The sequence below is a fragment of the Pinus tabuliformis genome, chromosome 8, assembly GCF_031772625.1.
Source record: "Pinus tabuliformis cultivar Carrire ecotype Pingquan chromosome 8, CPIR1, whole genome shotgun sequence".
Lineage (NCBI taxonomy): Eukaryota > Viridiplantae > Streptophyta > Pinopsida > Pinales > Pinaceae > Pinus > Pinus tabuliformis.
This window is the reverse complement of record NC_142294.1, coordinates 740,588,543-740,605,422: the sequence shown is the minus strand read 5'-3', so window position 1 is coordinate 740,605,422 and position 16,880 is coordinate 740,588,543. Positions and strand designations below refer to the sequence as shown.

Sequence of the window (16,880 nt, the reverse complement as noted above, 5' to 3'; positions counted from 1 at the left end):
CCATTTTCCTCTTGGTAAACTTCCTTCAACCTTGATAATGAGGGGAAATATTTAACATGTGATTATGCATGGACAACATAAATATCAACATCTTCATTTGTTGATTTTGTATTCTTAACATTTAAGAATTTTTGTTTTAAAGTTTTCAAGAAAACTTCCAAGTTTAGCTTGACTTACTGATCTTGATGTTGATTGACTTACTCTTTCCCTTCCTCTTGATAGGTGTTTACATGTTTCAAAATTTTCTTCAAATGATAATTGGTATACATCACCTCTACTCATGAGATCAAGGAGATCAATCCATTCATCCCTAATAGTTCTAAGTAAGAGGGTTTTTAGTGTGTCAAATCCTAAATGATGTAGTTTTTCCCTCTTAACATTATACATGAACCTCTCTATTAGACCCTCAAGGCTCTCATCTTCATTTTTATTCATTCAAAATATTTATTCTTTAAGATCATAATCTTTATATTTTTCTAGAAATATCTTTTACATATCATTCCATGATCTTATTGAATTAGTCCCTAAACTCATGAACTATTTAAGAGCTCTATTCTTCAATGTTTCTGGAAACAATCTCAAATTTTTAGTGTTTAATAAGTAATCATAAGATCTACAAACAATTTCAAATTCAAAGACAAAGGTTTCCAGATCCTCTGACCTTAGACCATGAAAGTTTGGAAGAAAAGATGGAGGGATGTTCTTCATGTGAACACTAATATCAGTATCTTGAATGTGAAATCTAAGAGGATCTTCTTCATTGTCATCATATCAATCCATTTCTTCTACCTTCTCTGTTACTTCTTCTTCTTATACCTACAAAAATGAATGGTGATGTGGCTCTTACTACACGTGATCAAATGGGTGGTTGGTATTAGAGAATTTGTTTTTGAATAAGAATGCTAATGCAATGCAATTTTATGTTCTTGAAATGAAAGATGCATAATGCAATTTATTTTTTGAAGAAAGTAAAATTAAATGAATCAAATAGGGAAGAAAACAATGCATACTTAGACACCTCCCCAACAACGATGCCAAAAAGTGATGAGCCTCAGTATTGCAACAAGAATCCTGCAACTCCCAAGGATACCAACTTTTATTATCAACCCCAGTTTCGTACAAACTTAAGAGGTATCGACACTATATGTGCAGCATACAATGTGTCCTTCATTTGTTGTCATGATGTAATGGAGTGCATGCATTGAAATCAAATCCTAACTAGTTGCATTAAAATGGAAATGCTCGAAATTGAAACCTTAACCTATTGCAAGAAAGAAAATATAAGGAAGGAAAAATTATTCTAATTGCATAAAGTAAATATCATTAACTAAATATCAATAATTACATTTCAAATATTTTATATCCATTAACAGATTTCATTAGATTTGGCAATCAAGAAAATCATTATTGTATTATCTAATTCATAAATTTGTCCATTAACCCAATTCGCTTAGATGTTTTGCATGGGTAAAAAGGCAAGTCCTAAGTGGTTTTTATTCCTCCTCAACCATTTATTTAGATCCTATGGGTCATGATTCAATCCTAAGGGACAAAAACCAACCTTTTTGAGAAAATATGGGCAAGTATATACATGTTGGAAGAGTGTTACATGAATCTACTACAGGAAACAGGTTTGCTACAAGAAGATATAATTCATCGAATGACCAAGAAAATCAAATCCAAATTGGATGAGACACATTATTTTATTGACTAGGATGTCTTAGGTCTCCAATCCCAATGGAATCACTCAAAAATACCCCTATTAACACATGTTAAAAAATAGCAGAAAATTAGTAGTCTAAAATCTAGAAATTTGAGAACTAGTGAGCTAGTTAATCTATCAAATGCCTAACCTAATCAAGTGAAAAATAAATTAGATAATTTTCTTGTTAACTAGATATTTTTTGTCATCTAATTCAAGTGGAATCAACTCAATTGAAGATCATTAGCATGTTCTAAAAAATAACATAAATTTACTACTATTTGCCACAAGGGACTTCCAGAAATTTAGATTTGGGAATAAGAAAACTAATCCAAGTAGCTCAATGATTACTATGACCTTCCAAAGTTGTTCAAATGATTAAATCATGCTTTTGATCCTAAAAAATAACTTACTTCAAACATTTAACGCAATCCTACAACAAGAAATCATCAATACTAAATGCAGAATAGAAAAAGACAAGAACAAGATATGCATGTGAATAAGAAGTGAAAGGAAGAAAAATAAATGATACAAAAGGGCTCTGAGATGGCCAAGCCAAAGGAAAATCAAAGTCCTAGGACGGAGACCAAGATTTAGAAGTTGAACATGTCACCAATATTCATTATTTCCATCAATACAATTACATCCCTGCAAGAAATGAAAGTGGAGGTGCAAAAATATGAGTTCTCTCTACATGGAGATTAAGAAAAATCAACCCCTAGAGGAAAATTCGACTTGGTACTTATAAAAAATGATTAGGAAGCATTCCCCATGAAAGGAGGAAGCTTTCCCCTCCAAAATACCTCAAATAGTGAATATAGTTCCCAACACTAGGAATCTACATTAAATGACACGAAACACATTCCTAGATTTTCTCAATCATTAGAGCTCTAAAAATATGTGCAATAATTTCATAATATCTTGTTGATTTATTATCCAATATTGATCCTCATGTAGTAGGGAGAAAGTCCCTAAATTATCCCCTCCTCCAAATCTCCATAATCTACCCAATATTCTCACAATATTCTACAAAACTAAATAATATTAGGCACAAATATACAATTATCCATAAACCTTCCTAATGAACATATTAAAGCTAAAAACATTTATTAAGTGTAGAAGGAGAGGTTTAATATAGCCTTCATGTGCCTAAGAAATGTTAGATGGGCCTTAATTTATGTCTAATTTGGAGGCCCATCATTCATATTGAAACAATCATTATCACAATGTTACGTTGGCCAATGGTTGACCATAATTGATTTTATAAAACATGGTTGACCTTCATTGAATAATATTAAACCAAATTAAACCAAAGGGACTAATATTATAAAGCCAAGGTATATAAACCCTAAATTAAATATTATAACACTAAATTAAGCATGGTTGACCATGATTTATTTTCATTCTGAGACAATCCTTGTCATAATGTGATGTTGTACCATGGTTTATCATGCTTGACCATGATTGATTTTTAAATCGAGAGAATATTTCTCACAATGCGACATTAGACCCTGGTTGACCATGGTTGATAATGGATTGCGATGGTTTATTTTCATAATGAGACAATATGTGTCAGAATGCGATGTTGGACCAAGGTTGACCATGGTTGTCACAATGTGATGTTGGACCATGGTTAACCTTGATAGATATTATAAACCAAAGCAAATAATAAGCTCGAGGGATTAATATTATAAACCCAAGGGAATAATTAACCCAAGGTATTAAAACTAAAACCCAAAGGGATTACGAACCCAAGTGAATAATATTAAACCCAAGGGACTAATATTATAAACCCTAAGATAAATATTGTAAACACTAAAATAAACATGGTTTCCCGCGATTAACGATGGTTGGCTATGATTAACCATGGTTTACCATGATTGATATTATAAACCTAAGAGATTTTTATTATAGACCCAATGGATTAATACTAAAACCCTAATGGATTATGAACACAAGTGAATATTATTAAACCCAAGGGATTAATATTATAAATGCAAGGTATATAAAACTTAAGATAAATATTGTAAACACTAAAATAAACATGGTTGACTATGGTTTATTTTCATATAGAGACAATCCTTGTTGCAATGTGATGCTAGATAATGGTTGACCAGGCTTAACCATGGTTGATTTTCATATCAAGACAATTTTTGTCACAATGTGACATTCGACCATGGTTGGGCATGATTGACCATGAATGACCATGTTTGACTTTATAAAACATGGTTGACCATGCTTGACCAAGGTTAACCATGATTGACCATGATTATCATATTGAGATAATATTTGTCATAATGCAAGGTTGGACCATGGTTGAGACAGTGATTGATTTTCATATTGAAACAACCTTTGTCACAATGCAACATTGGCTAGTGGTTGACCTTGATTAACCAAGGTTCAACACAATTGATTTTATTAAACATGATTGATATTTGATGAATAATATTAAACCAAATGCACTAATATTATAAATCCAAGGTATATAAACTGTAGGATAAATATTATAAACACTAAAATAAACATAGTTCACCATGGTTGATTTTCATATTGAGACAATCCTTGCCACAATGTGACGTTGGACCATGGTTGAACATGATTTATTTTCAAATTGAGAGAATCTTTGCCACAATGCAACATTGTACCATGGTTGACCATGTTAGATTTTCATTTTGAGACAATATTTGAAATAGTGTGACGTTGGACCATGGTTGACCATGACTAAATTTATAAAACATGGTAGAAAATGGTTCGCCATGGTTGAGCATGATTTACCATGATTAACCATGGTTTATTATGGTTTACCATAGTTGACCATGATTGATAATAAATCTGAAGGAATGATATTAAACCATAGGAATATGAACCCTTATATCAATAAACCCTACGAATATAGACCGTGGTTGACCATGATTGATTATGGTTCATGATGGTTAATTTTCATATTGAGAAAATTTGTATCATAATTCAACGTTGGACCAAGATTGACCATGGTTGTCATAATGTGATGTTGAACCATAGGGACTAATATTATAACCCCAAGGTATATAAATCCACATATATATCTATATATATATATAGATATAGATATAGATATAGATATATATATATATATATATATATATATATATATATATATATATATATATATATATATATATATATAGATATAGATAGATGGATAGATAGATAGATAGATAGATATGTTGTAACCACTAAAATAAACATGGTTGAGCATGATTGACCATGGTTGGCTATGATTAACCATGGTTGACCATGATTGATATTATAAACCCAAGGGATTATTATTATAAATCCAAGGGGTTAATACTAAAACCCCAAGGGAATATTATTAAACCAAAGGGACTAATATTATAAACCCAAGGTATATAAACCCTAAGATAAATATTGTAAACACTAAAATAAACATGGTTGACCATGGTTTGTTTTCATATAGAGACAATCTTTGTCATAATGAGACGTTGGAACACGGTTGACCATGCGTAACCATGGTTGATTTTCATATCAAGACAAGTTTTGTCACAATGTGATGTTCATCCATGGTTGAGGATGATTGACCATGGATGACCATGTTTGACTTTATAAAACATGGTTGACCATGCTTGACCAAGGTTGACCATGATTGACCATGATTATCATATTGAGAAAATCTTTGTCATAATGCGACATTGGACCATGGTTGAGACAATGATTGATTTTCATATTGAAACAATATTTGTCACAATGTGATGTTGGCCAATGGTTGACCCTGATTAACCATGGTTGAACACAATTGATTTTATAAAACATGGTTGACATTCTTTGAATAATATTAAACCAAAGGGACTAATATTATAAATCCAATGTATATAAACCCTAAGATAAATATTATACACACTAAAATAAACATGGTTGACCATGGTTGATTTTCATATTGAGACAATCCTTGTCACAATGTGACGTTGGACCATGGTTGACCATGCTTAAGCATGATTGATTTTCAAATTGAGAGAATCTTTGCAATAATGCGACATTGGACCATGGTTGACCATGTTTATTCTCATATTGAGACAATATTTGTCATAGTGCAACATTGGACCATGGTTGACCATGATTGAATTTATAAAACATGATAGACAATGGTTGGCCATGGTTGACCATGATTGACCATGATTAACCATGGTTGACTATGGTTTACCATAGTTGACCATTATTTATAATAAACCTAAAGGAAAAATAATAAAACCTAGGAATATGAAGCCTTATATCAATAAACCCTACGAATATGAACCATGGTTGACCATAATTGATGATGGTTTAGGATGATTGATTTCCATATTGAGACAATCTGTGTTAGAATTCGATGTTGGACCAAGGTTGACCATGGTTGTCATAATGTGACATTGGACCATAGGGACTAATATTATAAACCAAAGGTATATAAACCCTAATATAAATTTTGTAAACACTAAAATAAACATGGTTGACCATGATTGACCATGGTTGGCTATGATTGTCCATGGTTGACCATGATTGATATTATAAACCCGAGGGATTAATACTAATACCCCAAGTGATTATGAACCCAAGGGAATATTATTAAACGAAGGGACTAATATTATAAACCCAATGTATATTAACCCTAAGATAAATATTGTAAAAACTAAAATAAACATGGTTGACCATGGTTGTTTTTTATATAGAGACAATCCTTATGACAATGTGATGTTAGACCATGATTGACATTGGACCACGGTTGACCATAGGGACTAATATTATAAACCTGAGGTATATAAATGCTAAGATAAATATTAAAAACACTAAAATAAACATGGTTGACCATGATTGGCTATGATCGACCATGGTTGAACATGATTGATATTAGAAACCCAAGAGATTGTTATTATAAACCCAAGGAAATATTATTAATCCCAAGGGACTAATATTATAAACCCAAGGTATATAAACCCTAATATAAATATTGTAAACAACAATATAAACATGGTTGCCCATGATTGACGATGGTTGGCTGTTATTGACCATGTTTAACGATGATTGATATTATAAACCTAAGGGACTCTTATTATAAACCCAAGGGATTGATAGTAAAAACCCAAGGGTTTATGAACCGAAGGGAATATTAATAAACTAAAGGGACTAATATTATAAACCCAAGGTATATAAACCCTAAGATAAATATTGTAAACACTAAAATAAACATGGTTGACCATGGTTGATTTTCATATAGAGACAATATTTGTCGCAATGTGACACTGGGCCACGGTTGACCATGCTTAACCATGGTTGATTTTCATTTCAAGACATTTTTTGTCACAATGTGACATTTGACAATGGTTAAACATGATTAACCATGGATGACCATGTTTGACTTTATAAAATATGGTTGACCATGCTTGACCAAGGTTGACCATGATTGACCATAAGTGACCATGATTATCATATTGAGACAATATTTGTCATAATGTGACATTAGACCATGGTTGAGACAAATGATTGATTTTCATATTGAAACAATCTTTGTCACAATGTGATGTTGGCCAATGGTTGACCCTGATTAACCAAGGTTCAACACAATTGATTTTATAAAAATGGTTGACCTTCATTGAATAATATTAAACCAAAGGGACTAATATTATAACGCCAAGGTATATAAACCCTAAGATAAATATTATAAACATTAAAATGAACATGGTTGACCATGTTTATTCTAGTGGTTGACCATCAAATTGTGGTTGTCACAATGCGATGTTGGACCATGGACCATGGTTGATTTTCATATTGAGACAATCCTTGTCACAATGAGAAATTGGACCATGGTTGACCATGATTGATTTTAATGACGAATTTTTTTTTCATAATGTGAAGTTGGACCATGGTTGACCATGGTTGATTTTCATATTGAGACAATCTTTGTCACAATGCGACATTGGACCCTGGTTGATCATGGATGGCCATGGTTGTCACAATTGGACGTTGAACCAAGAGACAATCTTTGTCACAAGGTGAACATGGTTATTGACCATGGTTGACCATGATTATAAACACAAGGGATTTATATTAAACCGTAGGATTAATATTATAAACCCTATGAATAATATTATACCCTAGGAATTTGAACCCTTTGATTAATAAACTCAAGTGATTGATATTATAACCCAAGGGATTGAGACGATCTTTGTCACAATACGATGTTGGACCATGGTTTACCATGATTGATTTTCATATTAAGACAATCTTCGTCACAATACAACATTGGACCATGGCTAACCATGGTCGATCATGGTTAACAATAATGAACCATGGTTGACCATGGTTGATTCTCATATTGAAACAATATTTTCCATAATGTGATGTTGGACCATGGTTGATTTTAATATTGAGACAATTTTTGTTATAATGTGACATTGGACTATGGTTGACCATCGTTGATTGAGTAATATGAGACCCTAAGATAAATATTGTAAACCCTAAAATAAACATGGTTGACCATGGTTGATTTTTATATTGACACAATCTTTGTCACAATACGACGTTGGACCATGGTTGACCATGATTTCTTTTCATTTCGAGATAATCTTTGTCACAATGCGATGTTGGACCATGGTTGACTATGGTTGATTCCAACCATATTTCAACTATGTTGTCTCTATAGTTAACCATGGCTTCATTAGGGTCACCATTGTTTGACTATGACAATCTGTGCCCATCCACTATAAACATCCATGGTCAACTATGACCATCCACCATAGTTCAATATAGTTCACTATGGTTAATAATGGATCACCTACTGATAGTCCATGATGTCTGTGACAATTATGGTTCACCGTGATAGTTATGTTGACTATTATTAACTATACTGCCCATACTAACTATAGTTGACCATATCAACAATAGTCAACCATAACAAACATATTTTAATAATTTATAAATAATAATCAATTTATTTATTTATTTCTAATAACTAATTACTTAATTACTATAATTATAAATAATTATAATTAATATAACACAATAATATATAAAAGTAATTATAATTAATATTAATCTTAATATAATATTACATTACCCCGGATGCAGGTGACAAGACGGACGGGACGCGTGCTTAAGGAGGGACACATGCAGGCCATGTGCTGCCTCAAGGATCAGGCATGCGGGCTGAAATATCGATGGCCGCCAAGGAATAAAAGAATGAGAGTTCTGCAGAAGCAATTCAATGCTCTGTCCGGCTCACTGGTTCGAATGGAGCAAGCAGTAATGGCGGACGGGATTCGAGGTGGCGACGGGGAGGTTAAAAGAGGTGGTGGGTCGGCTCTCCATGCGCTGGTTCACGCTCAGTTCATGGTTCTTGATGTTCAGGCTCTTGCCTGGTTTATGTCTCTTCAAGCAATTGCTCTTGCTGTCAAAGCCGTTTCCCCGACTGTTGGGGGCAGTCTTAAGGCTGAACGGTTTCTCTATTTCGCGTTGCTCCATACCCCTGGTGTTTCTGCAAACATGGTAAGGCCTCGACAGCGATTGCTCAGCCGTCGAGGTTCTGCCCGGGGTGGGTCTTCGCGTCCTCCAGTTGAAGCATCCCAACCCCACTGCTGCCATTGCCATTGTCATCGAATCTCTGAGGCCAACCCCCTTCAAACTAGCCAATTTCTGGACTCAAGCGCCCCTGATTCTGACCCGGCTCCCACGCCTGCCTTCGGTTCTGCCATTTTCAACTTTAGCAGCTCATTGAATAAACCCCGAATCAGTGCCCATGTATCAGTTCTCTTCCTTGAAAACTCTCCGGATGGTGGCGATGTTCATTTCAGTAAGGGGAAGCAACCTGGTGGTAGCTCAGAGGACGTCATGGAGAAGCCAACGGACGCTCCAGAGAACGCATCTAATCTTCCCCAGGCTCAGGAGGTGTCGACTAGCAAAGGGGACAATGTCAACATGGACTACTTTCCCACTACAGAGGAAATTGAAAAGTATGGATGGTGTAGGGTGGTCGAGGAGGAGCCGGACGAATAGTCGCCCATCTGTTCGGAATCATGACCTCCATCGCTACTCAGGTCTTGTTTTGGCTTTTCTGTTTATGTTATGTTCGCTCAGAATTTGCTCATGTTATGTCTATTCCACCCGAGAGGGATAATGCTGAAATTCTACTGGTGCCCCGGCGAGGGATGAATTGTTTTGGTCTGGCGCCCCTGCGAGGGCTGTTTAACTTTGGTTTGGCACCCCTGCGAAGGTTGTTCTTTTTTGGTATGGCGCCCCTGTGAGGGTTGTTTCTCTCAGCTGTGGTGCCCCTGCGAGGGCTGTTCTTTTTTGGTATGGCACCCCTGCGAGGGTTGTTTCTCTCAGCTGTGGTGCCGCTGCGAGGGCGGTTCTTTTTGGTCACTCCTATTCCAAAATGCCACAATTGGCCTCTGGTAAAATGATATTGTAAATGTACCTGTTTTTCTTGCTACTGTAAATAATAGATTAGTTTTAACAAGAAAAAAAAAATATAATATTACATTAATTAATATTATATATATTAATAATTAATATTAATTATAATTGTAATAAATTAAGAATATAAGTAAAAGTAAATTTTATTTTCAAAGCAAAGATAATCAAAGCTCCTCGCTGCATGCAAATGTTTTCACACTGAAATCTGCATTTAAAAAAGATTATAATAAATATTGTATATTCTTTTCTCAACAAATATCACCTTTTTTTCAAAGATATTTTAAGTTTCTACTTTACATAATTTGAATAATTATGATTAATGGCAATAAATTATAAAATTAAAAAAATTAAAACATAATTATAAATAATAATAATTAATATAACACAATAATATATAAAAGTAAGTATAATTAATATTAATCTTAATATAATATTATATTAATTATATTATATATATTAATAATTAATATTAATTGTAATAAACTATGAATATAAGTAAAAATCAAATTTATTTTCAAAGCAAAGGTAATCAATGCTCCTCGTTGCATGTAGATGTTTTCAAAGTGAAATCGTATGGTGATGGACATTGCATTTTAAAAAAATATTATAATAAATATTGTATTTTTTTTTCAACCAATATCATTTTTTTAAAAGATATTTTAATTTGGTACATTATATAATAATTTGAATAATTATGATTAATGGTAATAAATTATTAAATTAAAACATTTTTATTATAATTAACAATAACAAAATATAAGTTTATTGGTATATCAACTACATTTATTAATGTGCTTGTACTAGTTATTAATATCTATGATTACTTTAAATAAGTTATAATAGGTTTCTTTAATTTTAGCAACTTGAAAAGTATAATAAAACAAGTGTTTTGATGATGATTGATGTTATATAATTTATATGGCTACCCTAATTATATTTAGACGCTTATTATAATTGATGTCATATAGTAGCTACTCTAATTTGTGGATTAATGCAAAAATCATGTCCCAATGAATTTCTTAAAAAAACTAAAGTAAAAGATAAAATCTAAATATTTTATGTTTTTATTTTCTATTTAGTGACTAACTTATTTTTATTCATATTTTTTTAGGAATATACTTGGTCAAATTTGCTATCAAATGGAAAAGAAAGATAACTGAATTTTGACTAAAATCCATTTAAAAGAAAGTCTTAAAGACATAGTGCGTACATAAAAATTAAAGAAAAGAAATGCACATTGGTCTACTTGGTTTTTTAGATAAAGGTAATAATGCAGGCCACTGATTTTCACATGAAGAGAAGAAGAGAGCCAATTTATAGCGCTAAGGTCATCTTTAACACCATCCCATGTTGTGTAAAATATTAAAGGCCAAGTATCACAATAAAAATTGTAAACAAAACATAGTAGAAATGGATAGATTCCATACATAGAACTTGTCCAAAAACACAGCACATGTTGCCGCACGTAGTTTTGACACCTATGTCAAAGTCTAATTGCACAGTGATGTGAAACTAATGTGGTTGAACTACCAAAGAGATCATGTTGTAGCAGATATGGAAAGGCATGTGGATCTATGCTTGATAACTCAGGTGACCGAGCAACTGTGGATGTTCTTTTGCAAAAGTTGTCGAGTGGGAATCCTGAAGACCAAAGAGCAGTAGCTGGTGAGCTACGTCTTCTAGCCAAAATGGATACAGATAACAATATTTGTATTGCAAAGGTTGGGGCCATTCCTTTGTTAGTTAATATGTTGTCCACACCAGATGCTAGAACATAAGAGCATGCTATGACAACTCTTCTTAACCTTTCCATTTATGAAAACAACAAGGGTGCAATAGTTATGGCTAGGGAAATTCCTCCTATTGTTGAGGTTCTCAAGGTTGGTAGCATTGAAGCAAGAGAAAATGCTGCTACAACTCTGTTTAGTTTGTTAGTTGTTGATGAGAACAAGATAACCATTGGTGCATCTGGTGCGCTTTGGTTGGCTTGCTTTGTGAGGGGAGCCAGAGAGGCAAGAAAGATGTTGCCACAACACTCTTCAATTTATCAATTTATCAATCTATCAAGGTAACAAGGAAAGGGTTGTGAGAGTTGGTGTTGTGTCCCCATTGATGCATTTGCTGGTAAATCCTAGTGCAGGGATGGTTGATGAAGCGCTTGCTATACTGGAAATTCTTGCAAGTCATCAAGAGGGGAAAATAACTATCGGCAATGCTGATGCAATCCCAATATTGGTAGAATTAATTAGAGTTGGATCACCTCAAAACCGGGAAAATGTAGCTTTTGTTTTGCTTGCATTATGTACAAGTGATCCACAACATCTTGTTGCAGCCCGAGAACTTGGAGCTTATGAACCCTTGTTAGATTTGGTCCAGAATGGCACAGCAAGAGCTAAGCGCAAGGTTGCTTCATTATTAGAGCACATCAACAGATGAGAGCAAGCTCCAAGTAGTTGATTACAATATTTGGAATAGACAAGAAATCAAGCATTGGTTGGCTCATTCGTGCATTCCTTTTTGGTATGGTGGTCAAAGATCATCTCCTTGTGGTTTTATTGTATATTTATTAGAAAATTGAAACTTGTGTCATAGCCATAAGGTGAAATACTCCAAGTGGTTGTGAGATGAGGATGTAGGAATGTGTGGAGAGTAATATTCTTTTGTTATATGTGAAGGCTATGTGGTGTGGATAAAATTGTTGAAGCACGACATCCTTTTGGCAAAGTAGGATTTTGCTTCGTTAAAAAGATAGACACTTGCTCTCTTTCGTTTAGACTCCTCGATCACTGCTGGGTTTGATCGATCATTCAATGGAGAGGTCATTTGCAATGACACCATTTCCTTTACTCACAATGCCCATTGAATCAACATACAAACCCTGTATAATTCCTTTGGTGGTTCAAATGTGCTTATGCTCCCCTCCCTAATCAATCCATCATTCACTCTCATTCTTCCTCTGGCATTAGGCAATTATGACTGAAAGTTAATAAAATTTGGGTGTGTCACAGTTTGTTGCTAAGGGTATGAAGTGAATTACAATTCAGTTGCAATGCCCCAGGCTATGGAAGGTGGAAAATTGAGATTACAGGGAAGTGAAAGAGGTTCAAACCCATATTGCAGTGAAGTTGGATTTGCATTGAGAGTGGCCTCTATAAAATTTCCTTGTTCCTAATGTCCTACAACATTCTGCAGATCATCATGAGAGGGAATCGAGTTGTCGTTATCAGGACTAACATAAGTGCCATTGAAGCTCGTATCATTGATGGTGGAAGTGGAAATACATGTTGCGGTCATTGAATGACCTATTGTGGCAATATTGTAGATATCCCATATGTTCTAAAAATCCATTTAGTGGTCTCACTGTCGGATTTATGGTGGAGATTTTTGTTAAAATAATGTAATTACTCCTACATGAGGAGTTGGCTAAACTTAGAAAGTCAGTTAACTGAGTGTTGAGTGTTGAGTACTGGAGTATTGAGTCAAGTCGAGTTAAGTGATAAATGACTTTTAGTGTGTGGTTGCATGTGGTTGCATGTCAAGATATTTTAGGCAAGTCGCTAGTTGGAAAAGGATAAATACCCTTCATTAGGTTCATTGTAAGTATAATGTTTTTTGTGATCAATAGAAGAGCCGCAACTCATTTGTTTTATGTGTGGATTATTTATGCTTTGTCTCCTCCACCTTTCCAACAAATTGGTATCAGAGCGAGATTATAAGGAGTGAAGGTGAATGGATTAGCAACAATCAGTGTGAGAGGAGAAACATTTTTTTCCTCATGGTGTTTAAACATTAAGACATCTTACAGTGGTATACAAAGCATTATAACGTGTTAAGGCTCAGCAAAGAGCCGTGTTAATCCCCGTTGCCTTGTGTCGTTTTACATGCACGCGAGTCCCTTTGTTTTGGGTCGCGTTAGTGGACTAATGCAGAGGATAGTCCTCGTGGAAGGCATTAGCCCGCTCCGATGCGTTAATAAACCAAAGAACTTTCGTTTCATTTTTTGTTAAATCACGAAGTCAAGTTCTTAAGATTTATCATAGTTTATATATATATGTTGAGTGGGAAGTTTTTATTAAAATGAGAGCACAAAAAAAACAAAGGTATTTTTATTAAAAGATTTTTTATATAAAGGTTTTCGAAACTTTATATAGGTATTTAAAAAAAAAATTAAGTTTTTTATATAAAAATAATAACTTAGGGTTTTATTGAAAGGGGTATTTTTTAAAAAGTTTGGTAAAGGAGAAACGTTTTTTGAAAAGAAATTTTTAGAGAAAGATGGCTTTCTCAAATTTCTAGCCCTAATTCCCATCGTTTGCATGGAAGGATTATGATGTGTGGGCCATTAAGATGACGACCATGTTGCAGGCACATGATGTCTGAGATTATGTCTAGTTTAGGTTTTCAGAACCTAAAGATGAAGCAAAAGCATGAGCTCTGAGTAATGCAAAGAGAGAACAATGGAAGACAGGCAAAAAGAAGAATACACAAGCATTGCAACGTATCTAGCAGGGAGTGGACCAAGCAGTGTTCCAAAATATTATGATCATGTCTTCAGCAAAAGTAGCATGGGATACTTTGTCAACAAACTATACAAGTATGGCCAAAGTCAATATTATTAAGTTGCAGAATACTAGGAGAGATTTTGGAGACAAAGGACATCGATAATTTCATGAATCGGGTCATAATTGTCATAAATCAGTTAAAAATTTATGGTGAAGACATCAAAGATCAAACAATGGTTGAGAAGATCTTCAGATCTTTGTCTACCAAATTTGATGTTGTGGTAGTAGCCATAGAAGAAGCCAAGGATTGGCATCATTGAAATTTGATGAGTTGATGGGATCACTTCTATCACATGAGGCAAGGATAGACAGCAATAAGGACTCCACTTTAGAGACCGCTTTCAAAAGTCAGGTTTCTATTCAAGAGATAGAGGATGAGGTAGAAGTAGATCGAGAGGCAGAGGACGAAGCGAAATATATGGTGGTTAGAGAGATGGCCGAGAAGAGAATGAACATGAAAGTGGAAGCAACTACATAAGCTTCAACAATAATCAAAGAGTTGAAAAATCAAAGGTGAAATGTTATTATTGCAATAAATTTGGTCACTATGCTCGTGATTGCAGGAAGAAGATAGATGACCAAGGGAACCAAAGATCTAATGTCACTACAGAGAGTACTAACTCCATGTTCCTAGCTTGCCATACCATGCATGAACCTTTTGATAGTGTGTGGTTGTTAGATAGTGGTTGTAGTAACCACATGACAGGCAACAAGAATTTGGTTGCAAATTTTGATCAATCTATGAAAATAGAGGTAAAGTTGGGGACTGACAAGACTGTGGAAGTAGATGGAAAAGGAGTGGTCAATATTCTGACAAGGTAGGGGGAACCGAAGACAATCTCAGAAGTATATTATGTTCCTAGTCTCAAACATAATTTGATAAGTGTTGGTCAACTAACACAGAAAGGTTATAGAGTTATCTTTCAAGGTCAAGAATGTGTTATATATGACAAGCCTCCAAGAAAGCAGCTAATAGTAAAGGTGCAAATGACGAGGAACAGACTCTTTCCTCTAGTTATGAATTACAATGATTAGGTTGGTTCTTTTACAATTGCATGTTCTAATTATTATTTCTTATGGCACTTTTGGTTTCGACACTTCCAATTTTCAAGTTTAAGATTATTGCAACAGAAACAAATAGTTAGAGGATTACCTCCCATCAAAGAACCTGCTAGTACTTGTGAGTGTTTCATATTGGGAAAGAAACACTATGAAAGTTTTCAAAAGGGAGTTGCATATAGAGCAAAGCAACCTCTTGAGATAGTGCATACAAAATTGTGTGGACCTATGAGGACACAGTCGATTGGTGGAAGTTGTTACTTCCTCACTTTTATTGATGACTATAGAAGAAAGACTTGGGTTTACTTCTTGAAGCAGAAGTCTGAAACTTTTGCAAAGTTCAAAGAATTCAAAACCTTAGTAGAGAACCAAAGTGATCGACAGATCAAGGTGTTGAGGTCAGATCGTGGTAGAGAAAATGATTCAAAGGCATTCCATGATTACTGCAAACAATATGGAATCAAAAGATATTTTACAACCAGGTACACACTGTAGAAGAATGGTGTAGCAGAGAGAAAGAATAGGACAATTATGAACATGGTAAGAAGCATGTTGAAAGGCAAAAACTTGTCTAATGAGTATTGGGCAGAAGTAGTTGCATGTGCTATTTATGTGATCAATAGATCTCCTACAAAAAGTGTGATGAACAGAGTACTAGAACAAGCATGGTCAAGTATGCCTTGCAACATATCTCATCTCAGAGTGTTTGGATGTGTAGCTTATGCACATGTGCCTAAGGAGAGAAGAGGAAAATTGGATGATAAAAGTGAAAAATGCATATTTACTAGTTATAGTGAGCAATCAAAAGCTTACAAATTATATAACCATGTCACAAAGAAGACCATAATTAGCAGAGATGTTGTGTTCAAAGAACAAGAGTCATGGAATGGAACTGTAGACAAAATAGTTAACGCACAAGTGCCACTGATGGAAGAAGATGATGTAGCAGAAAAGGAGCAACAAGAATCACTGGTGAAGACACCAAACAGAGGCACACCAACAAGGACTCCAAGATTTTTAGAGTAGCTTGTATCTTCAAGAAAATCAACAGATCACGATTCTCCCAACAATCAATCAAGTGATGTTTCAAGCAATGGTAAGAGAAAGATGAGAAG

At 34.3% G+C, this 16,880-nt stretch overlaps 1 pseudogene; it reads left to right on the top strand.

Moving 5' to 3' along the window:
• The first annotated feature begins 9,744 nt into the window (after positions 1-9,744).
• On the top strand, positions 9,745-12,580 carry LOC149237703 (U-box domain-containing protein 13 pseudogene; annotated as a pseudogene).
• The last annotated feature ends 4,300 nt before the right edge of the window (positions 12,581-16,880 follow it).